A 25,180-nucleotide genomic window follows, 5' to 3' on the forward strand; every position below is an offset into this window, starting at 1 on the left:
GCGGGGGCGATGCCCGTCCCTGAGGTAAATTGCCCGGCCCGGCGCTGGGGTGAGGGGCGCGCAGAGCGCGTCCGCCGCCCCATGAGGAGCTCCCGGAGCCCCCCCGGAGCCGCGCCGTACCCCCGGCTGGCTCCGGCGGGAGCAGCCGCAGACGGGCACACCGCAGGGCTCCCGCCGCAAAGGCGCACAGAGGAGCCGGGCGCGGGCAGCGCGGGCATCGCCCCGGTGTCGGCGGCTCTCCTCTGACACGGCGGGGAGGACCCGCGCGGCGGGCGGTCATCCCCCGCCCGGGGCTGCGGGGAGCGAGGCCGCCTATGTCCCTTTAAGCTCCAGCTGTTCTTTTTCTGCGGCCCCTATTTTTAGCTCATCCTCTTGGTAGCATCCAGCTCTGCCCCCTATTTCTCCTCGCTCCCCCCGTCTCCCCCCCCCCCCCCCCCCCCCCGCGGTGGTAGGTTCCGCGCGGCGGTGGCGGGGGGACTGAGCATGTCCGAAAGCGCCTGGCAGCGGCCGCCGCGCCGGGGCTGCGCTCGCGCGCCGCGCTCGCAGGGCGGGAAGGGGGGCGCGCGGCTGGGGCCCGCGTGAGGGAGGCGCGTGCCGCCGCCGCAAGTAAGTTTGTCCGCGGGTGCGGGGAGCGGGGTGGCGGGGCGGGGGGCGGCCCGGGGCAGCGGCAGCGGCTCGCACCGCGTTGCGGGGTCCCGCAGCCTCGGGCGCGGGGCGCGGGCCGCGGCCTGGCGGCGCGGCTCGGCCACGCTGCCCCCGCCGCCCGCGGGGACGGGCCGGGACGGAGCGGAGCGGTCCGAGCCCCGCAGCGAGACGCGGGAGGCTGCTGCGCCCGCCGCGCCGAGCGGGCGCGGTACGAAAATAGCGAGCAAGTAGCGGCGCGGCCGGCGAGCGCATCATCGGAATTAGCGAGGCTGTGGCGATCAGAGGAGTTTCTGATTTAACAGATGGTGCCGTAGAAAGTGTTTGCTGAGAGAAACTGTAACGACACGCGTTTTCGCTCCCGCGCCTGACAATTCGTTCCGGGTGTTCTTTTGGTTTGGCGGGGGTCCGGTGCTTGACCTTGCCTGCCAGGGGCAAACAAACGCCAAACTGTGCCCCGAGGCTTTTTTCCTCTGAAAATGGGGTTTTGTTATTAACTTTAAAAATGCTTATGCTACTGCTGTTCCTTTCACGCATAAAGTCAGTTCAGATACTGTTTGTTACCGATATTAGGGAATGTAAAGTTCCTCTCGTGATGCTGAAAGCGGCATGATTTAGTTAATGTCTTTTCCTGTGCTCTGAAATGAGGAAAGGTTTTGGAAACTGCTTCCCTATTCAGAAGCGGCTCGTTGCTGTTCGCGAAGTTGTGTTAAGATAGCCATCTAATTTAAATTATTAAATAATAGGGGAAGGGGAATTTGAGGAGCTTTCTGTGAAACTGAACAGCACTTATGAAAGATTCTGCTGCTTAGCACATCAGTGGTGAAAAAATTGGCCTAAGCGAGGGCCAGTAAGGTGCTCTCGGTGGACCTGTCTTAATTCAGACAGGAGACGATCCTGCCTTAATTTTCCGGTAGCTATTCTCAGTTTAATGACCTGACTTTTGATGCTTTTACAGGCGTGATTATCTTTGCAAATTGACTTAGATTTGTTGCATACTCACAGAGATGAATATTCATATGAGCTTAAATGTCTGCATGTCGAGCCTCGTCAAAATTTAGACGTATTTTAAAGTAGTTAAAGACTTGCCATCCCTACTGTGTATATTCTTGATTCTGTTAATCACTGTTATTGCAGTGGAGACAGGAAGGCTGCTGTGTGATTGTTTCCGTAGCTCTGCAACTATTCCCCTCTCCCAAATGAAACTACCCCTCCGAACATTAGCAATCGATCTGTGGGTTTGTGAGAGCCAGTCAGTGCGTGCGATTGGGATCTGACTTGTGCGTGAATAAGCTGCCGTCCTGATAGCTCTGTTTTTATGAACATAAAATAATGGGGAAAAATGAATTCTTGAGTAGATGCCTTTTGCCTGCTGCACAGACCACGAGAGAATGCAGCAGGAAAGAATGGCTTGTATTACCTATGCTGATGATATAGTGAAAAATAAGGAGGGAAATTTTTGTGCGTGGAAGCGTGCCATTTTTCTCCTATAATTAGATTTGAGCTGAAATAATACCAGGTATTTCAAAATATTGTTCAAAATATCAGAAGCCTTCGAAATGTGAGTGTTGAAAATGCCTTTCCTTATGCTGTTGGAGTAATAATTTGTTTAGTAGGTAGCATTTGTGTTGCATTTTACTGTTACAACATTCTAATACTTCTCATTATAGTTCAAGAGCTCATACAGATTAATAGAAATATTTCAGCATCCTAACCAGATAAGCATTCTTTGGTAGTCAGAGTATATGCAGATAGAGCGTATAAGCATATCCTTAGAATATATGCTGTGGTATAATTCCTGTAGAGTCTTGGTTGATTCTTCTTTTGTTGTCCAGGTTTGAGCCCAGCTACTAGAAATGAGAAAAATTATTTGAGTGGCAGTGGGGTTACACATTAATTGTTTGGGAATCTCTCGTTAGCAGCTGCAGCACTTACACATACTTATTTTTCCCTTCAGGCAGAAAAAAGTAACGCTCATCATCTTTCTCCTTGCATGTCTTCCTTTGAAAACTCTCTCCATTATTCGCTTAATCTAAGGAAATATCTTCCATTTTTTCTTTTTTAATAAAGTGTGTCATCTTGTATTATACGAAATCATATATACTCCTCCTTCTACGACTTTGGGGAATAACAGAACTATGGAAAGAGATGTAGAAATACTTTTTTTTTTCAATATTACTTTAATTGAAAAAAAAAAAAAAAAAAGAAAAGCAGTAATAATACCCTAGGAAATATGCATAGGGAAGTGATTATTCTCTAAGGTTGATAGCTGAAGGCAGTAGTCTAGGATTGTCAGAATTACCTATCAGCTGTTAATTTGCAAGAAGGACTTCTTAGCATTTGTTTTTGTTGATGTGCTGCGGCAAGTTATTTGTTATTTACCCTTTAGTGAGCTGCTGTTGTTTCTTAAGTTACTATGACAAAAATATTAAATTAGGCATATTATTGAAACACATATGGGAGGTGTGCCACATGGACCAGCTAATTCTTGTGAATTCAATCAATAATTTACTCAAAAGGGTCCGCCAGTTTCTATTGTATGGGAATTTATTGCACATGTCCCTCTGGTTTTATAATGTTCATGGTTGTGCTGGGGGAATCCACTTATTCCTTCAAGTTTTAAGTTTAACTCTGCTTTTCAAATCAACCAGTCAGGCTTCCAACATTGATTAACTATTACTCAGTAAGTACTTTGTTACTTCACCAGTCCTGGGGGGGTGGGGGGAGAACAGGACCCCCATCCTAAGGAACAAAAGGGTCATAAAAGCTTACCAGAAATATATAAATCAGCTTAGATTTATCAGTCCAACCCTGAAAACAACTGGATCCAGCAAAAAGAAAATAGAGGAGTCAATCTCATGTCTAGATGAACCCTCAAGCCCCTCGTGGTACTTTCTGCTTGAATATTTTTTGAAAAATTACACTAATTTTAAGTGTGAACGTAAACCACTGATAGAAGTCCCACTCATACCTTCTGTTGCCCTTACTATTTCACCGTGCAAAAATAAATTATGGGGTTTTTTGCATGCATTTTCCATATGCCAGAAAGGATGTTGATAGCAAGAATTAGCTGGTACATGTGGAACACTTGACTGTGAAACTCTTTTCCATATGCAAACTGTCATACCTCCTTTTTTTTTTCTCCTTAATTTTTTTCACTAAGGTCTACCTCACCTGAAAGCATATAACCTGAGTTTATGTTCCACTGAGAAGTTTTACTGGAAGCAGTGAATGACTTAGACACCTCTAGAACAGAAACAGTGACGTAGCTATGTGTAAGGAATTATAAGGGAAGTTTTGAAGTGGAACTAACACTTATTACGGCTTCACTGATTAATCGATTTTTCTATTTATTACTTCCCAGTGTTTTCCTGTATGTTGTGTATCCCCACTGTAAGATCTCTACAGTGGAGCGTGTGAGTATTTACTTGTTTTAGAGGGCTACATGCAATCAGCTGTTTTTTCAGAATTAAAAAGTGTGTTTTATGTTTATCTTCAATTTAAGCTTTTAATACAGATTATCAAATTTGAGGCTCTGAATGTAAGATTTTTCTTGGGTGTCCCTCCTTGCCATAATAGCTGCTTTATGTACTTCCCCAGTGTAACCTTGTGCTTACTTTATCCTCAGACTACCTGAAGTGCTGGGTGTAAAGCAGTAGCAGAGTCGCTGTGCTGTATTGCATCTGAGGATCCAGCTCCAGGCCTGGCTTTCCACTGAAAGCATCCCTGTGTTCAGGAGTCCCAGAGGGCACAACTTTCTTTCAGCTGAGTGTGTGTACTCACATCTAAGAAGACCGTGTCAAGCAGGACTTACCCTGCATTTGCTCTTTTCTCCAGCTCTTGTCCATGATGGTGGTGGTGACTGAAAAAAAGTGAAGTCTTGGTGTGTTGTTTGTGTTCTTAATGTCCTTAAGGCACTGTGGCACTGGGATGTGCCTGGAGTTCAGGTGACCCATATGACCAAGCATCGTGACTAAAATGCTGAAGCAAAAAGAGCTGTCCTCAGAGCTGGGGACCATGAGAGAGGAGGGTCTTGGCTTTGAGCCAGATTAGGGCTTGGATGAGCTGCCTGGACAAAATCTTAGTGTTGGTTGGATGATGTTGTCAGAGGGTGGTGATGGGGTGGGGTTGAGGGAAGATGAGAAAGGTACTGGACAACAGGGAAGGTGTGCAATTAGTAGAGTCTGTGTCTTGTGAGGGCTTTACAGAGTCCAGAAGGAATCCAAAGCTTCTAATTCTTGCTGTCCTGTTGTAATTCAGGCAAGCCTGTTGTTAAAGTTATTTTACCTCATTGTTCTACCCCCTCGCAACATCTTACCTCTTTCTCTTGTTTATTGTTGTAACTTTGTATTTCTGACCCTTGTGGGACTTAAAATATTAGCCGAAGCTGCATGGATACCCAAAGTAAAAGAGGACTTTTCCATTTAATTTCAGGCTTTGCACTTAAAGTTTGGATCTGTAAAATGAAGACAATGCTAGTTGCACAACATAGCATGATGTGAGAAGATAAGTTCATTAATGTTGGCTAAATACTCTAATACTGTGGTGATGATCACCTTGGAGAGGCTCTTGAGGAAATGGATACTTCTAGCATCCTAGTGGAGCTTAAGTAGAGTACCATAAAGCCATGGACTGAACAACTCTGATCAGACGAGACACTGGATACCTTAACTGCTTACTCAGTAAACAGTGTCCTTCCTGTTCTCTGAGCGTTGAAGCAGTCTTGGTGGAAAGAAGTGCTATGTAAACACATAGCTGAAAACTGTATAAAGCTGTTTACGCATCCTTCTTGAGAATATTGCTTAGACACTTGGTGACCTGTGGTTCTTAACTTTGTGAAAACAGCAGCCGTAGTATGAGAGGTGTTGGTACCTACTGAAATCCTCATGAAACTGCAATCAGCCTTCTGAGTTAGGATGCTTTCCAAGGGGAGAAAAGCTCCTTGTAGCGATGATGTGACCATGGGAAAAGAGATCTGTGTAACAGTCCTCGTAACAGTTGCTACATATTAAGACTGGAGAGTAAATACAGACAGGAGCAAGTCCCACAGAAGCAAGATACTAGTTGTCTTAGTTTTGGTGAGGGTGATACTTTTCCATACATGCTGTGAAGGAAATGCATCTTTATGCATCAAAATTATGTTACTTGTCTGCCGGAAGACCAATATGTACGTACATTATATCCAACAGCACCAACAAAGGTCTTCAAAACGGGTGAAACTAGTGATGGTGGCAGCAGGTGGAGTTGCCCAGGTGGAGAAGCTGCATGGGTGGAAGGAGGGTGATGCAGTGGTGAAATGTAATCGGAGACTATCTGCATATCTAGTTTGGCACAGGAACGTGGCACAGTGGACACCAAATTGTTTCACTATGGTTCTGTCACCGTCTCCTAATGTTCTTCTTAGCCAGTGTTGCAGTAAGTTTTGAGCAAAGCTTGTACCTAGACGTCAGCTCGTTGAAGCTTTAAAGGGGAGGTATTGCAAATATACAGTTGTATTGAGAAATACCCAGAAGAAATACTCTTACTTCCCCATATTGTGTATTCCCCAAATTCTTCTACCTTCTGTTTTCCCCAGTTTTCAGGGTCCTATGTAAGAAACGTCCTAAAACTGTAGCACAGGTGGAACGTAAACTTGTTACTGCTTTTTCCAATCACTTTTTATACCCTCAGCCACTTCTAGAAACTTTTGTTTCTCGGCTATACCCAAAGGCAAAGGTTTTGTAAGTTATCTTCATCAATGACATAGACAGTGGAGTCGAGTGCACCTTCAGCAAGTTTGCAGATGATGCCAAGCTGAGTGGTGTGGCTGACACACCTGAGGGATGGGATGCCATCCAGAGGGACCTGGACAAGCTCGAGAAGTGGGCCAATGTGAACATCATGAGATTCAACGAGGCCAAGTGCAAGGTCCTGCACCTGGGTTGGGGCAGCCCCCACTACCACTACAGGCTGGGGGATGCAGAGGTTGAGAGCAGCTCTGTGGAGAAAGACTTGGGGATACTGGTAGGTGAAAAGTTGGACATGAGCCGACAATGTGTGCTCCCAGCCCAGAAGGCCCAACTGTATCCTGGGCTGCATCATAAGAAGTGTGGCCAGCAGGCTGGGCGGAGCTGATTCTGCCCCTCTACTCCGCTCTGGTGAGACCCCACCTGGAGTGCTGCATCCAGCTCTGGAGCCCTCAGCACAGGAAGGACATGGACCTGTTGGAGTGGGTCCAGAGGAAGGACACAAAAATTATTAGAGGGCTGGAGCACCTCTCCTGTGAGGATGGATTGAGACAATTGGTGTTGTTCAGCCTGGAGAAGAGAAGGCTGCGGGGAGACCTTATTGTGGCCTTTCTATTCTTGAAGGGGGCGTATAGGAAAGGTGGGGACAAACTTTTTAGCCGTGGCCTCTTGCAATATGACAAGGGGTAATGGTTTTGAACAAAAGAGGGTAGATTTAAACTATTTATAAGGAAGACATTTTTTACGGTGAGGGTGGTGAAACACTGGCGCTGGTTGCCCAGACAGTTGGTAGATGCCCCATCCCTGGAAACATTCAAGGTCATGTTGGACGGGGCTCTGAGCAACCTGATCTAGTTGAAGATGTCCCTGCTCACTGGAGGGGGGTTGGACTGGATGACCTCTAAAGGTCCCTTCCAACCCAAACTATTCTGTGATTCTATCATGTGACAGTGGGCAGCAGCAATGAATTCCCGAAAGGAAGAACAACATGCCATCCCGTGTGACCTCCTTAGTGGTCTCATATGTTCCCCAGGCTGGAACCCGCAGGGCTTTCTTCAGCTGAAATAAGTGAAGTCTTGAGGAAATCTGAAAGTTGGCATTGATAGGGAGGAAATTGTTCCGTCTCTGAAATATGCAAAGGCTCCCCGTCATCTCTTCTAAATTCTTAAAATAACTGCTAATTGCTTTCTGCTTTCTAATTCTCCTTCCCAGTTATTTTAATTACAGCTCACTATGGCAAAAGTACCCGTCTCTCTTCCTCTTCTTGCATTCACTCAGACAGCAAGAATAAAAGTTAAAAAAATATCTTTTTAATTTCCTTTATTTATTCCACATTCTTGTAATACCCAGTCATGTTGTAGGTTGCTTTTCTGGATTTAGTTTTCTAAATATACATCTCTACGTAAACCAGTAGATCTTTAGGTAATAGAAGTTGGCTTTAAATAACTTCCTATAACAAGCACAGTATCTCTTTTTTCCAAAGGTGTGTAAATATTTTCAAGGTGAATTAATTCATGTTTGCCAGAATGAGCCAGATTTATACCTGTGTGAGGGCAAAAGCAGTCACTGATGTGCTTTAGTGCATATGAGTTAAGTCACTTCAAGTAAGTGCATGATTATTAGAAGGATTTTAAAGAATAATCTGGGAAAAAAGTGAAAATAACGGCTTTTTGGTGCGTAAATAAATATACATTGTGCCGAAATACAGACTGAGATAGTATGAAGCAGTGAAGCTGGTATAAGCAGCTTGTAGTTTTCCAGATGCTTGTACCTGACATTTTATACCGCAGTGCTTACACAGTGGCACCACACAAATTTCAATCCATCAAGCATTCAGTTTCCATGACAGGATTAAATTACTCAAGTTTGTTTGGAGTTCTGGAGCGTTGCAATTTAAACCATGAGTGTTTTGTCATGGGTCCTTGTTTAGGAAGATTCCTATTCCATTTAATAGAAATTGAGTTGTGAAAAACTAATGATTATGACCGTCTCTGAGCTGCAGCAGGTCTGAAGCCTGCAGAGTTGTTTATCCTTAAGATACATGTAACTGATTAACTTGAATGACAGTCTTATTACATCTTCCAGTCTGTCCTTGGTGCATTGTTAACCATACCTTTGTAGCAGGTAAATAAAGATAAGATGATAGTACTTTCTCCAAAGAAACCAAACTAACCATCCACTTCTCGATCTTTGGCTAGAAATGCAATATTGTTCCAGAAGGACTTCAGACTATAACCCTCTGAGATGCTTTTTCAAACTCACAGCTATTGAGCTGTGCAAGAGCACTTAGGAGGAACACAAGAAAGTCATCTTCGTTTGGCTGATAGATCATGACAGCTAAGACAAGACTACTGTCATATTGTATTGATCCTTCCTTAGCATGTGACATTTAGATAAAGTCCCTGTTCTTTTTTTCTTTTAACTGTAATCTTTTGTTACATTGTTTTGATATTGTCTCAACTAGGCTCTTGATGTTGAGGATACTTTTATGGATCTGTAAAATAAATACATCGCTTTGCATGAACAAAAAGTTTGACCCTGTGCAAGTGAGTATTTGCATTTATAACGTGCAATAATGGGCTTATAGATTTGTAAGAGTCCCTGACTCCCAGTGATGAATCCCAACAAAGGATCTGAAGCGACCGTTTGGCTCAAAACTTAATTTGCCCCCCCCCCAACTAAATCATTTAGCCTGCCACTGCATGCTTTCTTAAATCTTTAGACATTATAGGTACAGTTTCAGTATTGCTAATAGGTCACACTGATTTTTACGCTTTTTTTGTAAAAAAATGCTGATGCAAAAAAGTAGTTTATGTGAGACCACTAGGAGGATGCTTTAAAAATTGTAGTAATCTGTGATCCCAGTCATGTAAAACACGACTTGAGTATGGTTGGTTAAAGGTGAGCCACGGGGACAACATTTAATTCCAAGTTTAAATTAAGGTATTCAGTTAATAGAGCTTGGGAGAGGTGATTACAGGCTCAGTCTGTTACAGAGTACTACTACATTGAAATTCATGCCTAAGCTTGTGGACTTTTTCCTCCTTGCATGAGTTATCTGTGTTTGGAAGTTCTGGTTCTGATCCTTTCCTACTAACAGATGTTAATGTTAGAAGTCTTTACTCTGAATTTATGACCTAAACCCAATAAAACTGTACAGAACATCAGCATTTCCGTGTTGAAACAAAGAAATTCAACCCTCCCGTAAATGAGCTACTTCAGCAGGGTCTAGAGTCTAGAACAGAGCCATGGGAGACAGACTTTGACTGACTGATTTTACTTTAACATGTGGAAGATGCTGGATAACTTTCTTTTAATCAGCTCCACAGATCAACAGGTGGTAAAAGACAGGTTCTTCCCATGTGCTAGTGAAGGGTCAGATAGTGCATTGCTAAAGGCTTTGAGCCATTTGTGAAGAATATTCCTACCTTCTGTTCATCAATAGGGAAGCAAGCATTACATGCGTATATTTATATTTAGTAAAATTAAATCCATATATATTTTTTTGCCCTCTGCCTTCTGGCTAATTGGTAATGTGGAACTAAGGTGCAATGGACTGGACATGCACGCTACCAAGGGAGTGAATCTGGTTTTTTTTTTTTTTTCTTAATTAGTTTTAAAAGCACATCAGACTTTTTCTGGTGCAGCACCACTGATTTTATGATATTTTTTACACGTGGCTGGTCCCTAAATGCTGTTCTCCACATTGTGGAATGGGTGAAAATGTACTGCTGTGGGTGGAGCAGGGAGAGGACACAGGCGCTGTGATACAGATCCTTGAATATGTGATTGCAGGATAGGTAGGAACAAATATTTCATCTTTGTTCTTCTGCAGGGAGTCAAGCCAGATGCAGGGAGGAAAATAACTTGCATAAATTAAGTTTTTACACAATAGTATTTTGTGTTACTCCTTTGTTTTGCAGATTTCAAGTAGCTCTACTGTGCTTGCCAGTAGAATAAACAGATTACAGGAACAGAGCAAAAAAACCCCTTCATGCTCTTCCAATTAATTTAATTCCTGCTAAAATCCTGTTTGTGTTTGGAAAAGAATGACCTTGAAACATTCCAGTTCATAGTCCAGATCTTTTGGTTGGTATTGGCTTATATACTGAGTGACCTGAATAAAAATAATGAGTAGACAGTAGAATATTTTGTTGCTGAATTGCTCATTATCTTTTTAAGATGCTATTTTTTTTTCACTTCCCTATATTTATTATATGAAGGATAAATTTAGTATCATGGAGACAATAACATTTCCAATTCCGTGGTCATAGTTCTTACTTAATGCTATCAGTGCAGTCATTTTTGTAGGTGCTCTGCATAATGTATCAGCGTGGGCCAGATTTTCCTCTGTGACTCAGAAGCTGTTGTAATTACATCGGTGTGGGGAACTGCATCTCTTAGGAGGCGGTAGTAGTGGTAGTGAGTTTTCTGTATGAATGGAGAATTCGTAAGTCTGCATTGACATTGTATAAACCTCTGACAAGTGCTGAAATTTTATTTCAATTATGTGACAGTGTTCTGTTTCTGTCAGAGGGCTCTGTTGTTCTTGAGCATCTCCATATGCACTTGCTTTCACAGTGTGCTAAAGGCAATTTGTGCCCTCGTATATTCTGTTGGGATAGTGGTGAAGTTGTCATTTTGGTAAGAACATGCTCTGTCACTCTCTCTTCTCTTATGCCCTGAGTTGTTTTGCAGGTGCCACAGTTGAATATTGCTGGAAAAAACACCTAATGCAGACAGTCTGAGATTATGTGGAAGCTACTTGTAATGGTTGTGATTGTAATACCTGAAACAGAATAGAGGAACCTATTTATGCACAAATATAGATAGCTTGAATTATTCATCAGATGATGGTAAAAAACCTAATGTGTGCATTCTGCCAGGCAGAAAATCAAGTGACTTTAACTGTAGTTCAACAACGCAGCATGGGTTTTTAAAAAAAGTAGCTCTGGGGTTAATTATTACACCGTATCCATTTCACCTGAATTAAGAGACAGAAAGCAGTATGGTTTTTACGTTAAGGGGATGCCCAAAGCCAGACTGTAGCCACAGAGTCCTGTTAGGCATTTGAGAGGCACAAGAGTGTCTCAATTGCCTGTTTCCTGTGTGCTGCCTGTACCTTCAGGATGATGGTGTTCTTTGGTTCTGTGTGGAGATCACAGCTAAGAGGGGTAATAAGATAAGTCCCCTCTGGCTAAAAAAAGAGCAGTGGTGTTAAGCTTTAGGGTCAAGCACACGTAGACTCTCCTTTGGAATTCTACCTGCAACTCCAAGAGTATGTAAAAACTCCTTTCCTCCTCAGCTAATGAGATGTAGGGGGTTCCCATACTGGTCACCTCCTGTTGTAACCAGCTGAGGATAGCCCCTTAAAGCAGGCAGGTTTCTGATGTTCATTCAGTGATCTGTCAAAAGGTTTTGTACCAACGTGAAAGAAAAAGAGATGATCTCTCCTAGTTCAGAATGAATAATTAAGGATTTTTAGACTGCTGTTAAAGTGGAAATGGACAAGCAGGAAATAAGTGATGTCTTCGTTCAATCCTGATTTCAGTTCTGCTCTTGTAAACCTAACAATCAGACTTCTAAACAGTGGACTGGATGTCCGGTGTCACTTTAGCTCAGGTAGCTCTTGAGCAAACAGCACTTGATAATGATATAACTGATGTCATTAAGTAATTTCTTAATTTTTGTTAAATTCAACTCTCTATATAATCTTTTTTGATGTTTTTCATATAGAAATGTAATTATTTTCATTTCCATATTAATAATGACTTGCAAAAAAATACAGAGTTAAAACACTAAGAAGCAACTGAATACATGTTTCTTAGGAAAAAAGTGAGGAAACATGTTAAACCAGTTCTAAGTTTTAATTAGAAAAAGATTAACTGTACAATTGACTTTATTAACAAAGGCATAATTAGGTCCAATTTTGTTTGTCTGTGTTGTAGTTAAAATGTCCCATGTGAGGATTTATAACCCTTAAAACTCTGCAAATGGAGACTCGAATACAGGCACCATATGTTTCACTACTTCTTTCATGTTGATTTTAGGGTATTATCAATGCTCACACCTAGACAGTCCCAGATCCATATCAAAATTGAAGTACTTGCCACTTTCATGATGTTTTCCCATGAGGTTTCTCTCTCTGAGATCTGTCTTTTCAATTACCGTTTGATGTCATCCAGTGCTGCTTGCACTTCAATTTTATAACGCAAATGCCTCTGAATCCATAAAAAGTTATTTCAGTCCCTTCTGTGTTTCCACGCTGTTTTCAGTCCTAAGTAGTTTTTTAGGATTGTTCTCAATAAATGCAATTGATACAGTGAGGTTCAGAAAGCAATAGTAGGAGCTCGTAGTTTCAAGCTTTTCTGAAAAAAAACAAACAACAAACACAACACCCTTTCTCTTTTGAATTTTTAGTGGAATTAACGCTTCACCAGATAGAAGCTAGGACTTTAAGAAAATTTAAGTATCATGGCAGAAATTGTCTTCAGAATAAGAAAACTCTAGTATTGGTAGCATCCATAGTGATAAAAGCAATATATAATGGCTTAAGAGTATGTGCAGTGCTTCCAGCACCTGTCTTATGCCTAGATCTGTAGTTGGCCAGAAAACAAAAGAAATATCACAGTAAAAGATTCATATTTTTGTCTACTCTCTTGCACTGCTAAGGCCAAAGCAGTGTAGAGTGTCTGTGCTGATACTTTTTTGCAGTTCTAGGTCTTGGGGATGAAGCTATTCCTTAGTAGAATTGAATTCAGTCATTGTTATGCTTGGTTTTCCTACAATGCTAAATTCGTACTGATTTTTGGAAGTTCAAAAATACTTTGACCTTTACTGAAGCCAGTAAGGGCGGTGTGTGTTTAGGACTGTTGAAACATGATGAAGTTGCGTGCCAGAGCACAGTATATACAATGCCTAATCTTTCAAGGCTCCGTTGTTTAATTGCTGTATTAGCTAGCTGATAGCTAAATTAGACCTCTGCTCTTGAATTGCCCTATGAAGGTGTTTGTCTGTTTGTCTTTCTACCCGTGAATGAGAAGTAGCTACTTGACATGTGACCGTATTTTCTTAAAATCAAGCTTTGCAAATACTCTGTGTCTTAATTTTTCACTCTAAGTTTGAAAATGGCAATGTTTTCATGTTTTGTAAGTGGCAGTACAGGCAACTCAATTCTCTCTGCAACTTCTTTGTTTTTCATGTACATGGTATAGGAAAATTAAAAGCAGAGAGTCATTCTTAGGTGTTTGGCCACAAAATTGGTAGATGTTAGAAGCACGCTAAGGCACTGAGCATTTCTCCGATGCAACATTTTATGCTGATCGTCTTTGAATCAATGTACCCTGATTTTTAATTTCTCCAGTTGTGTTCTTAAATTTCCGGAGTTCCTAAATGTGAATCTTAATGCCTCCCTTTTTCAAAGTGCTGGTAGTTCTTACTCAATTACTTCCTTGTCAGTGTGGTTCATATTTTTTCTACAGTATCTCTCATCTGACACAGTGAACCTGCATGTTGTTTCATTACTGAAGTGGTGCATTTTAATTGGCTTTATAGTTTGATTTCTTCCTGAGAGTGACTTTATGGCATCAGTTTTATGGGTCAAGAAAGTACCTCTGTGAAATCAGTCTGCTTTTTCTCTTTGAGTGAAACAAATTTCTATGTACATGATAAATGCTGAACTGATTTTACAGGCTTTTATTAGGAAGTGTGATGGTGGGGTGAGGTGTTTTTGGTGTGTGTAGTGGGTTTTTTTTTTTTATAATCCAGCTCTGGCCTTGTGAACCACATTTCCTGAGGAGTTCTCTAGTCTGTTTTTCAGTGAATGGGCTGATGTTAGTATTTTGAGTCATTTGTCATCGTCATTCATCGTAGCACATCCTTGCAAGTGCTTAGGATGAAGAATGTTTTAGGAGGAGCAAGTATTTAAGGTGGTTAGTGCAGCCATAAGTGTTCTGTTCACCTCGGTGCTTCTTCCCCTGTTCAGACTTCAGTGGGTGTAATTTTGGCTGCAAGATTTCATGCTACTTGTTTTTCATCAAGTTGAAAAATCCATCTGGAGAAGGTATTAATCCAAAATGGTATTCTGGTGCAGCTTGTTTTGAAGTTATTTGTTTTGGGGTGGGACCGATTTGACCAGTGGTATGCTAAATAAAGAGTGACTTCTTTGGAAGTCTTTTTTTGTATATTTAGATATGGCCATATACTTTCGGAGTGTTTCATGTCCTATTTGATATATGCTGTGTCTTCAGCATGTCCGTGACTTTGGCTCTCTGTCAAACACGTTCAGTGGATTAATCTATTTTCTTACAACTTTTTTCTTTCATAAAAAAAATTATCTGACCTAGATCTCTTGCAAATTCTTTAAATGCTGTTGCACGTACTACTTGCAAATTATAGTTTAATATGAATGGGAAGGTTTCAGTTGTGATTTTTTTCTTAAATTGCAGTTTAACTATCAGATGAAGTATTGTGTCACTCTTCTATACGCAGAGTTTGAAAGTAGGTAATTTAGAGTCAGCCTTTTGTGAACAATTTTTTCCCAATATCTAAAATTCCTCTCATATAACAGAGTATCAGTGTGAAGTATTCTTGGAGGGAATAGTTTCTTCTGTTGCTAGATTAGTCATGAGACCTTGTTTCTAATTAACAAAAAAAAGCCCAGTAGCGTAATTTCATATGGGGAAGAAAGCTAGGGAAAAATGCGTGGTTGAGATACGGCAAAAAGAGTTGTTCTTCAGCAGCATCTTAGAGACAGTTTCATGAGTTGCAGTTTTTCATTTTAGATTTTATTTTCTTTGTAAACTGTTTAGAAAGAAGAAAAGATAAGACCATTTTTGCAAAAAGAACGGTCTCTTCTTATCTCTAGCCTTTCCCTGCATTTGGCTGCTGCAAAGTACAATAGCAAGGTCTTAGGCATATAGAAGTGAATAAAAATGTAGTGGTTATAAAGGTAATCCTAATCAGAGACAAAATCTGATATTCAGTGGACTCTGAGGGTGACTTGCTCTCTTTCCTCCTAATCTCATGGGAGATGATCCAGTGTGTTCCTGATGTGCAATCGTTCTACTTTCTGGAGTTTGTCCACCTCCCTGCTGCCCCCCACCCCTGGCCTTTGGGAGGCTGTAATTTCTGGCAGGGATGCCTGCTTGCAGGGGCCTCTGGAGGAGGATGTGGGCCCAGAGCATGCCTCTGCCACCATAGTTGCAGGTTGTATGCAGGTACCCCTGCTTGCCATCTGGGCCATTTTGCTCTTCTGTAGCTCATTTTTTTGAGACATACCCAAAGCCAAAGTCCATATGTACTGAAATTTATTTTTTTCTTTTTTAATTCCTGCCCCTTGCCCCTTTGGGACAACACAGGGAATGTGTGTGTTCATAAACAGCGTGACTTGAACAATGTTGGTTTGCTTTCTCTAACCCAGTGGTAGACTAGGGGCTTAGAAAGAGTAATTAATATTTAGTTTATTAAAACCCAAAATATGTAAACTAACATCTTTCTCAAGTTCTGTGTATGTATAGGTACCAAGTGTTTACTTGCTAACATATTCTGACCTCTCTAAAATTAATCTTAGTGAAAGGAAGGAAATAAACCATACTCAGAGCTGTGAAAAACAGCATTTACTGCAAAACTGGTTTCCTGATGGAAGCAAATTTGCTTCTAAATAGTAGTTACTGCCTCTGGAAAGGGCAGGCCCATAGCAATATCCTGTGCTAGGGTGATAGGTGGGGTAATCCAGGCAATCTGCTTGTCTCACTACAGTTTGCTACCTGTGCTTAGTCCTGAGCCACTTAAAATGAAAATCACCATAAAACCCCATAAGTGGGGTAGTATCTGCCCCACTAAATGTAAGCATTTAAACATGGGGGTTCTATTCCGCTCATTCATTGCCGGACAAAGTGGTTTTAATTCTGATTTGCGTATACAACGTGCTGCAGGTATAAGTTATTGATAAAATATAATAGCTATGTTTTCAACCTTTTGAAATCCATTTTGCCAACAGATGAGGTTGCAGTTGACATACCCGGATAGATGAGTTGTGATTTCTATATACTTTGTTTGGCAATATTGTACACATTTTACTGTAAATTCAGGAATTAGGCAGAGCGCTTTTGCTGAAATTTACAGTGTTGAAAATAGGGAGCCATTTGTGTTCTTTGGACCTGAGGTTCTTTAGCTATGTCAGGAAGATAAACAAACTCCACGTTAATCTGACTTAGTAAGGAGCTTTCAGGATCGCAAGATAGCAGATTCATAATCTGACTGTTTGTAAACAGATACAGTTGTTGACCTTGTTCACTGTGGATGTGCTTCATCACTGTAAGTTTAGAAGATCATAATACATTTTCCCCATTACTGAAATTACACAAATAAAAATGGAAGCCAGATCTTTCTGCCATATATTTCTCAGATAACTGCCTTATGCCGTAGCTGAAGACCTACTGCTGTTTTCATGTTCTTACACAATGCTTTTAATCCTCAGTGATCAACATCCTTTAAGAATTAGAGCATCCAGTTTTTCACTCCTATTATTTTTATGGGCACACAGTACACATACACTTGTGCTGCTTAGAAGCCACTGTGTGAAATAATTAATAAGCTGTATTTAAGGGTTCCCCTGCTGGACCTGTTGTCTATTACTTTCTATTCTTGTTTTTATTATGCAAAATAAATTGTGTTCATCATCTAGCTGGCTAAGAAAAGGTGAACAACAAACTCTTAAAATCTACCTCTTTAAAGTGCTGAATGTTAATTGGGTTTCTCATTAGAAACTGTCTTGAGAGGCAATATGACTACAGTATAATTCCTTGAAAGCAAAACATCTGCAAGACTGAAGCAACATCAAGTAGATTTGTTTTCTAATAAGGTACTTGAAAAGAGTTAAATTGATTAATATTTTACATGCCACAGCAATAGTATTTTTCAATCCAGTGGCTCCTATCTTCTTTTTCTCACACAGAAAGCACCAAATAGAAGTTGCTTAGCAGGGATATCTGAGAATTCTCATCCTTGGAAGTTGGCTTGCATGGCTTTTTCCTTCTGAGATTAAGCTGACCAAAAAATTACAGGTTGGGTAATACAGTTCCTATTTTTTCAAGAAAGTAGGGCCAGATTTCACAGACCACATCTGTTTGCATTTTCCTAGACCTTGTTTCATGTGCTGTCAGTCCTGTCTGTACTTGTGTCAGCAGTGCTTCAGCCCGTCTGTGCGCTGATGGTATCTCGTTGCATTTTGTACGGGAAGTTGGGTGCTTGGAGGGCTTTTCATATTTCATGCCCATTCAGGGTATCGGCACTTGATCTGTGTATTGTAGCTGCAGAGAGAGAGTGTAATGGTGACTGTGGATGTAACTACTGCTCTGTAGCAGCTCATTTTCATTTTAAAAGACCGTTTCACCTCATGATTTAAAAATGTCAAATCCAGAGAAAAAATAGCTAGTCAGTGTGCATTATTCAGAAGTGCTGGCTGCAGCCAATTCCCACCACTAACAGAGAAGTAACCCATTTACGCTTGGTTTGGTTTTTGTGTGTGTGTGGTTTGTTTTTTTTTTTTTTAAAAAAAACAACAAAGGTATACCTGAAGCTGACCAAACAGCAGATGACTAGGTAACATCTTTGTCTTTACTTTGTGAAGTCTCTCAAAGTCTTGCAGGAGCTGCTGTATTTCTTTAAACTTTATAGACTCCTGCATCTTCCTGAAGAAAGAGTAGGCCCTAATAGTGGGGAGCATTTCACCACTGTGAAGGTGGCATGCAGCACATCATGCCTTGGCATATTGCTTCTTGCAATTAGTGGACATATACTTTGTAAAACATAATTGAGTAGCTCTATAGGAAACTGAAGCATCTGTCTCCCACCTACTTGCTGTCTTGGCTTCATGCCTCTCGCCTTCCTGACAGCAGTGTAGCCTTGCTTCACTAGAAGAGCTGACTGGGACTCCTGCATGTGAAACCATCAAAGAAGGTATTTTGGATCTTGCCTTCAGGTGTTTTAGTCCTTCACTGAATCTGCCCTTACTCAGTGTGGTAGAATGCCAACTGCTGCTATTCTAGTTCACACTAAATTACAACTGAGTCCATTAAAGTGAGCGGAACTACTTAAAAAATTAGGAGCAGATCTGTGAATTGAGTTTCAAAATCTGATTTAAGGTAATCTGAAAGAGATCTAATGAGAAATAGGCAAACAACCATTTTGCAAACCACTACCTTTTTCTCACACACGCATATGTGCACGTACACAAACATGCGCACGGTGCCTTAGTGTCCCTGATGGAAAATCTGCAGTCAGCTCCACTTTGACTTGACATACCCTACTGCTGCCCACTGTTCGTAAAAAGCTTTGGATCTGAATGAACCATTTTTCTGTATGAAACTGTTGGCTGTAAACCTTTTCGTTGTCTTTTTCTCAACTGACTGTAATGACTATGATTGACTCTAGTTCAGCTTCTCCAGCCATTTTAAATAAGTAAAATAGAAAATCAGTGACAGTGATGATTGATCTGCACATCTTATAAGGAACCAGGAAACAGTTTGCAATATGTTAAAGACCTAGGTGTTTCCTGGGTATGTCCAGTTCTGGTTTTGGGGAAATAAGATGCCATAAATGACACAGTTCAGCAGAGAGCTGTAGAAGAGAGGTAGGTAAGTAATGACCAAATAAAAAACACATGTTGGAAAGAAACTTCTTTTGGCTCCTTGAACGTAATAAAGAATGAAAAATGTTTACCAGTGTTCAGGGCTAGAATGAGAACCGAGTCATTCTGCCTTTCTTCCCTTTCGCTGCCACTGTAACCACTCATTTCTAAGCGGCTCTCTCTAAAACAGAGTTTTGTGTTTTTAGGCATTATCTTGCACGTCGTCATGCTACTACATGCTGCCTTCCCTACTGAGAAACTATTATAGCACGGTGGACAACAAAGGCTGCCTGCTGTGATGAATGTTGGCTACCCAAGGGCAATGACATCCTTCCTGACTTCACTTCTGAGTTGCTGGCTGTGCCTCCCAGGAGGCCTATATGAAAGATCTTAATAAATTGATCCTCAGTTTTTTTTACTTACTCTTAGCTGGTGAAAAAAAAATAATAAAAACTTAAGAGAAGGAAGTGTGTTACACTTTACTGTTGCATACAAAGTAACCAATTAACACAATTCATTTTGCTAAGAGGTAAAAAGAAACTGCAAGTTCGGATGAGTGAAGGAAAAACGTTCATTTATTCTTCTCTATGCAGCTTGGTGATTTTATTTTTTAATTTTTTTTGCCCATGGCTTCAAAAATGTATTTTAGCATCCAACTTCTCTATGGTTGCTCCAAGCTGCTCATAAATTCAAGCTGATCAAGACTTCCCATTGATCAGACTTCGATTTCTTCTATCAGGCAAAATAAATACAAGAATGCTGTATTTAGCTTCTTGTAGGAATATTATTTTCATGTATTTAGGTAATTGCAGCAGTAGTTTTATCAGTTCTTGATGAATTTGGAATTTTAAAATATTTTTAAAGGTAAATCTGTTTTAGCTGTCTGGTGCTTGATTTTTATTTATTTTACATTTAGTTTTTAGTTTGACTGCTGTTTTTCTTTGTGTCTTGAAAACCTTGTGTCACAAACTGTAGCATTCTGATTATAAAGATTTTGCAAAGTTCTTTTGCTGCTGTTGCATTCTCTAGTTTTCAGATGCTGTTTTTTTAATTGCTGAAATATCACCCCCATAACACTGTCTCCCTCAATGGAAGGAGAATGGAAATTGAGGGTGGAAAAATCCTAGGGTTAATTTGATTATCCTGCAGCAATAATTTTCTGGTCTATGTTGTGCTAAGTTTTTGTTACCACGAAGCTATGCTAAGGTTTTTGCCTGCTTCTGTCTTCTGGGTTGTTCCTGAATCTTTCTGATCCTACTATGTGACAGGCGTATTTAATTCCTCAGGGTGTTGAAGGCAAGCAGGGTACCTTGATGCTATTGATTGCTTGTGTCTTTCTCACAAAACCTGGAGTTAAGACTAACTTTACTGAAGTTGCAGGCTCTTGTAGGATAGCGGCTGCATGCTGTTGTCAAAACGGAACATTCCTGTATCTAGAGCCTGAAAAAAGTGATGTTTTCCAAAGATTCTTCAATAGTTGTAATAAATTTTGATTGAGTAATATGCAGTAAGGCCAAGAAGGAGACGCACAAACAGTTTCGCTTGTGCACATTTAGTAACTGTCTCAGCTTTTTAATTAGGTTTGCCAGGTTTTGCATGCTGCCTGGTATTTTTGCTTGCTGAAGACTATTCAGTCTCTACCAATGGGACTTCCTGGGCCCATCTCCAAGTGTTGGTTTATTGTAGTTTTTTAGGAGGTACTCTCGACTGAGTCCTTTTAAAGCTGTCTCACCAGATGAATGTGACCCACTCGATGAGATTGTACCCCAAATTCATTAGCTTTATCTATATTCTTCACCGTCTCTGAGTTTCCCATATTACCTAAAATAAAGGCTTATTCTGGTTGAAAACCCTGAAATACCTCCATTATCCTTGACAACAATTATTTTTCAATTGTTCTACTAGCTGTCATTTAGAGTTGCAAGGATGTGCCAGAGCCAATATATATGAGAGTCTGACCTCTTGTGGTACCCTCTCCCTGAGAAACGTCCTAGAAGAATGAAGTTGCAGGTCATACATTTGAAGCTAGTTTAGCAGCCAGTGACCTGGTCTTCAGTACGGCTAGCTAGCATCTGGGCAGCCCTCTCCAAACCCTGCAGAGCGATCATCTGTATTTGGCATATCTGGAAGCCAGAGGGCTGTCTTCCAAGCTGGTGTGCTGTGATTGGGATTCATGAGTTACCAGCGCTTGAGGAAATGCAAGGCTGTGACTAATGACTTATGCAAAAAAGGTGTAACTTCTATGTTTCTTATAACTTAGGTGCCTCTCAGTGTATCCATTCCAAATATTTTGAGAGGAATGATTGGTTTTACATGGATTTGAGGCAAGAGCTTTCCAAAGAGAAACATTAAATAAATAAGGTTTGATCTGAAGCTTGTGGCTTCTTCTTCTGAAGGTTAGGATTTCAATGTTGATTATGTACCTTGCTGTCACAGTTAAGATTTTGAGAGCTAAGCTGAAGGCCAGCATGTAGTAATCTAGCTGTGCTATTTTGTTTTTGTGTTGCATATAAGCCCACTAGTGAGCTCCAAAAAACCAAACTCCAGTAGAATGACAGTGGAGGAGCAGGGGAGAGGGAGTTGTTCATTCTTATGACACAGGGCAAATGCAGTACTGAGATGTTGTTATAACTCAGGACTGTAAACTATAGGCTGTGAAGTATTCTGGTTAGCCATGTGTTTGATTTAACAAGTAATAAGACATCTTATCTCTGTAAGCCTGATTCACCTAGTACTTTCTTAGAGATTTTATTCTTCCCTTATGAAATAAAGTGTCTGTGTCTCCAGCGCTGCACTTCATCGGTTTACACAATTTGGTACCAATGCATGTTATGTTTCTCTGTACCTGTCCTACAGGAAACATGTTGATATTACAGCTTTGAAATTCAGGTATGGTCATTTGCATCTCAGATGAAAATCTTTGGTTGTTTCTACTGGGCATCAATATAATGGCACGTACTGCAGTGAGGACTATGCATGTTTGTAGCAGTAACTTATGGATTCCATGATTGACCCATCATTTTCCCCGCACCAAGGCCATCCAAGGGATACTACCAAAAGCTTCCAAACAGTTAAAATGAGGTGGGTTTTTTGTTTGTTTTTTTTCCCCCTTTCATTCAGACCATAAATCCTTGTACCTTTAGCGAAAAGGTGGTGGTGGTTTTTTAATTTTTTTTCTTCCCTGCAGAGATTTGGTGAGGTATCGTACCAACAGCTGCAAAAAGACATCTCTGACTCTTGTATTGTGTCTTGGTAGAGAATAATTTTCCTTGTCAGATTTGGCCAGAGAAGGACCACATGTAAAGCTCTTTCCCTGCTCTTTTTTTTTTTTGATGCAAAAAATTCTGAAAAGAAACTTGACATTTCTGAAATGAAGTAATTTCAACAAATTATGGCCTGTCTGTTAAACTAAAGCTTCCTTCAACATCTTTCCATTGGTTAGACCTTTTGTAATCTCTTTGTGATGCTATAAACCTCTTGCAGCAATAAGGATACCATCTTTGCTGACTCAAGGAACCTTCATTTAAGTACTAGACAGGCTTGAGTGTTTATTTTAAGTTTTGTAATTTCCATGTTTAGGTTTCTGCTGGAGGGAGTTAGATGCATAATTTTCTTTGAACATAGTTTCAAACACCAACATAATCTCCTTATTCTTTATTAATAAATTATTTGGTATGAGTAGCCTTATGGGCCGTTCATTCCAACGGCGCATATGGTCTGAGAGGTGTTTTTATATACTTAAAGGGATCGTATTAATACTCCGATTTAACTCATGGTGTCTAATCTATCTCACTAATCACAAATTTAACAAGAACAAATGCTGGATTCTGCACTTGGGACAGAGTAACAATGGATACAGGTATGAACTGGGAGAGGTGTGGCTGGAGATCAGCCCTGCAGAAAGGGGGCTGGGGGTGCTGGTTGATGGTGACCTCAATAGGAGTCAGCAGTGGGCCCTAGCGCCCAAGACGGCAACCTGCATCCTGGGGTGTGTGTTAAACAAAGCATAACCAGCTGGTCAAAAGAGGTGATTATCCTGCTGTATTTAGTGTTGGTGTGGCCTCACTGGGAGTACTGTGTGCAGTTCTGGCTCCCCCAATTTAAGAAGAATATTCAGGTCCTTGAATGCGTCCAGAGGAGGGCAACAAAGCTGTTAAAAGGGCTGAATGTGCGCCCTATGAGGAGCAGCTGTGAGGACTTTGGACCTGTCTACTTTGAGAAAAGGAGGCTGAGGGGCGACCTCATTGCTTTCTACAGCTTCCTGAGGAAGGTAAGTGGAGAGGGAGGTGCTGATCCCTTCTTCTTGGTATCAAGTGATAGGACAGGTGGAATTGTTTAAAGCTGCACCAGGGGAGGTTCAGACCTGACATTAGGAAGCACGTCTTTACTGAGAGAGTGGTCGAACACTCGAACAGGTTTCCTGGGGAGGTGGTCAGTGCCCCAAGCCTGTTAGTGTTTAAGAGGCATTTGCACAATGCCCTTAATAACAGGCTTTAACTTGGTCAGCCCTGAAGGACTAGATGATTGTTGTGGGGTCCTTCCCACTAAACTATTCTGTTCTAGCAAAATTTCGTCTAACCTGTTATTAACACAAACTTTCACATTAGCAATTCTGTTCTCCCACCTTTTTAAGCTAGAGACAGGTTTGTGTTTGTTTTGTTTCATGGGTTGGTTTTTTTGTTTGGTTTTTTTTTTTTGTAACTTTGTTAACTCTCAGGGAAATGACAGAAGGTTCACTGGGACAGGTTGAAGTGGTGGCTGTTCTTGCTACTGTGTGAGTCAGATCCTGTCTGTGAAGAAAAAAGAGATGAATGCACAAAAATAGAGAGGGAAGAGAACAGTAAGAAATGAAATGCATCATCTGTTCCTGATGCTTGTAGAGCTGCTAGAGAAAGATAACATAGGTACCTGTTCAGAGACATGGCAAACTTCTGTCAGCTCAGATCTTGCTTTTAGCTGCCTTGCCAGTCAAAAGCTACATTGCTGTTGCAGACTATGAGGTTCTGGCAGTCCAGGTCTGACTTTTTTTTTTTGTGGGGGGTACAACCAGGGGAAGTAAACTGAAGGCTTAAAGAATTTAGAGGTGAAAGGAGACATGCCAAGAAAATGAGCAAGAACATCTTGCATTCTAGGTGATTTTCAGAGCTTACCTGAAGCTGTAAGAGACAGGAAAATCATCTCAATCTCTGTTCTCTAGCTTGTTTTATTCTTACCGGTGTTTAGCCTGAGGGCAGCAAAGGTATAACAGCACTGCAGTATTTCCTGTACTTCTACATGACAGGGAGCATGGCGCTGGAGGTAAAACATGCTTCATTCAGACTACCTGTTCTAGCTTTAATGTCAAAGACCCTTTGACCCCACAGATGATTGATTGGACTGGGTATTTTATTATTTTTATTCATTAGTCAAACCTTAAATCATATGAACTTAATGATTTTCACACTAAAATATATAGGAAGGTAGCTGAAGCAATCACAGAACACATTAATAAATTCTTTGTGAGAAATATGATATACTGTTGAATTTCCAGCATTTACAAAACACAAGACAGGGAATAACTAGCTGTGTAGGAATGCTAGGGGAAAAAACTGAGAGAAGAACAGGAAACCAAATGTTAGCTACTGATGTAGACTGCTGAGGAAGAAAAAAGGAAATATCAAACTGGAATGTAGAACCAGGGTTACCATATGTAAGATCACAAAGAATTCCTGTTTTACTCCATTCTGCCTGGAATACTGTCTCCAGGTTTCGGCATCCATATTTTAAAACACGAAGAAACATGATCACAAGTCTGGAAAACATGACATCTAGGAAAAATTGAATTCTGAGGAAATGTTTGACCTAAAAAAGAGACACACTGGGGAGGCAGGAGAACAGTGCTCAAATGTGTGAAATACTTCTGTGAGAAAGAGGGTAAAGAATTGTTCTCTGTGTCTGCTGGGAAAGTGACAACTAACGAGCTTGAGCTCTGGCAAAGAATATTATTTTCTGGAACAAATTTCTGATGTTTAGAATAACAACCTCCATCATTTGAGGTTTGTAAGAACAGGTTATTATAGTTAGGCCAATATATACTAGAAATGGCTTAAATACATCTCATTTTGCTTTGGGCAAAGAGTATAAAATAAGTAGTCTCCTAATCACTTTTAGCCCTCTTCTGTGTTCACTACATTTCTGACAG

General features: G+C 40.9%; 1 protein-coding gene across 3 annotated transcripts in view; it reads left to right on the forward strand.

Moving 5' to 3' along the window:
* Window positions 1-469: 469 nt before the first annotated feature.
* The window catches only part of OXR1 (oxidation resistance 1), a 296,193-nt gene continuing 271,482 nt past the window's right edge, over window positions 470-25,180 (forward strand). For 2 of the 3 annotated variants that reach the window (XM_075085597.1, XM_075085598.1), the window contains exon 1: window positions 470-606. The gene's annotated coding sequence lies outside the window, so the exon portion shown is untranslated. The remainder of the gene's footprint in view (window positions 607-25,180) is intronic. The other variant, XM_075085599.1, reaches the window with a different exon arrangement.

Source organism: Phalacrocorax aristotelis, chromosome 2 (assembly GCF_949628215.1).
Source record: "Phalacrocorax aristotelis chromosome 2, bGulAri2.1, whole genome shotgun sequence".
NCBI classification, from domain to species: Eukaryota; Metazoa; Chordata; class Aves; order Suliformes; family Phalacrocoracidae; genus Phalacrocorax; species Phalacrocorax aristotelis.